Source organism: Schistocerca americana, chromosome 1 (genome assembly GCF_021461395.2).
Source record: "Schistocerca americana isolate TAMUIC-IGC-003095 chromosome 1, iqSchAmer2.1, whole genome shotgun sequence".
NCBI classification, from domain to species: domain Eukaryota; kingdom Metazoa; phylum Arthropoda; class Insecta; order Orthoptera; family Acrididae; genus Schistocerca; species Schistocerca americana.
This window is the reverse complement of record NC_060119.1, coordinates 137,131,806-137,133,812: the sequence shown is the minus strand read 5'-3', so window position 1 is coordinate 137,133,812 and position 2,007 is coordinate 137,131,806. Positions and strand designations below refer to the sequence as shown.

Sequence of the window (2,007 nt, the reverse complement as noted above, 5' to 3'; positions counted from 1 at the left end):
GTAAACAGTAAGGGGAGAACCTTGCGAAAATGCAGACGCCCCCAGACGTGGTCCCAGGGTGTTATTTACTCTTCAAGGAATTAACATGTAACTTCATATGTCGTACTAGATTGTTACAGTAGAACTTTGTAACCAACAGGCACGTACTAGTGTATAAAGCCAGCTTGATACCAGCCCTGAGAACAGCAACGTCAGTAGACTCACAGGGGTTAGAAAGAGAGTGAAAACGCCAAAAACTGTTGACCTAGCAGTCCCTACTCCGGGGAGCCCGAAGCGCTGGGCTAAATGACGTATAACAATAATGTTGCAAACCTTATTTGGCAGAGCAGTCACGTTTAGCTTTCAGCTGAACAATGTTGATACCAAATACGGACTTAGTGCAACTGCATTAACATCCCCGCCTTAGGAGCAGTAGAGGAGACCTAACTAAACCGTGATTGGCAGGCACCTGCAAGAGACCTACGGGATTGGACGGGTGGTTTTAAGTGAGAAAAACAGTGCCCCCACGCGACTCTTTAAAACCCCTAGATTCCGCATTTTGGCATAGTTCTCAGTCAGACGATCTGGGCGCCGAATCCGCGTCCGTCGTCTCCAGCCTCGGTCCAGCTCCGCGTAAGTCTGCTCTCTCACTTGGAGTGCCTCAGTGAACAGTTTGTTTTGTTTTGCAACTAATTTGTTGCCTTAAGATGTTGTTAATGTTTGCTACTGTAGTTAGCATCCACTCCTGGGATTTCTGCACTGGCTTGTGTTCTAACAGTGTTATTCATGCTTTTTATAACCCTAGAACTAGCCTCCAGTGTTTAGTTAGTCCATTCTCGAATAAACAACTGTTTCAAAACCCTGTTTGTCCAAGAGTCTCCACAACGAGTTCCCTATCGGGTCTCACCACCTGCATTTCTAGTAAATGCCTGTACCAGTGTTGGCTCAGATAGAGGAAAACAATCAAATAACTTCACGGTGAATTGTCCTTCTGCCTTCTCCTCTGTACCGCTCCGCTCCGGAGCGCAGACTGACCAGCAACCCCTTTTTCCCTCTCCCACCTATGTCAGGACACGACACGCCGTTTGCCGATAGATGGCGACAAAGGTAAGTAGCGGTCGAAGGAAACAGATCGCAAACGTCAGGCAGTTAGCTTGGACCTCGGTCAACATAACCTCATTCAAACATTACTCGATTTGAAACTTCCTGGCAGATTAAAACTATGTGCCCGACCGAGACTTGAACTCGGGACCTTTGCCTTTCGCGGACAAGTGCTCTCTCTACCAACTGAACTACCGAAGCACGACTCACGCCCGGTACTCACAGCTATACTTCTGCCAGTACCTCGTCTCCTACCTTCCAAACTTTACAGAAGCTCTCCTGAGAAACTTACAGAACTAGCACTCCTGAAAGAAAGGATATTGCGGAGACATGGCTTAGCCACAGCCTGGGGGATGTTTCCAGAATGAGATTTTCACTCTGCAGCGGAGTGTGCGCTGATATGAAACTTCCTGGCAGATTAAAACTATGTCCCCGACCGAGACTCGAACTCGGGACCTTTGCCTTTCGCGGGCAAGTGCTCTACCAACTGAGCTACCGAAGCGCGACTCACGCCCCGTCCTCACTGTTTTACTTCTGCCAGTACCTCGTCTCCTACCTTCCAAACTTTACAGAAGCTCTCCTGCGAAACTTGCAGAACTAGCACTCCTGAAAGAAAGGATATTGCGGAGACATGGCGTAGCCACAGCCTGGGGGATGTTTCCAGAATGAGATTTTCACTCTGCAGCGGAGTGTGCGCTGATATGAAACTTCCTGGCAGATTAAAACTATGTGCCCGACCGGGACTCGAACTCGGGACCTTTGCCTTTTGCAGGCAAGTGCTCTACCAACTTTTTTTTTTTTTTTTTTTTTTTTCCTTTAACCGCTTTTTTTTTTTGAAGAAAAACAAATAAAAACCTCTTGGGTATGAAAATAAAAGACGACGTTCTTCATAAATAACACAATATCCTTTGAAAACGTAAAACATAA

General features: G+C 46.8%; 1 non-coding gene across 1 annotated transcript; it reads right to left on the bottom strand.

The window, feature by feature from the left end:
- Positions 1 to 1,507: 1,507 nt before the first annotated feature.
- On the bottom strand, positions 1,508 to 1,582 carry Trnas-cga. Its single transcript has one exon. It is a non-coding gene; the product is annotated as a tRNA-Ser (tRNA).
- Positions 1,583 to 2,007: the final 425 nt, after the last annotated feature.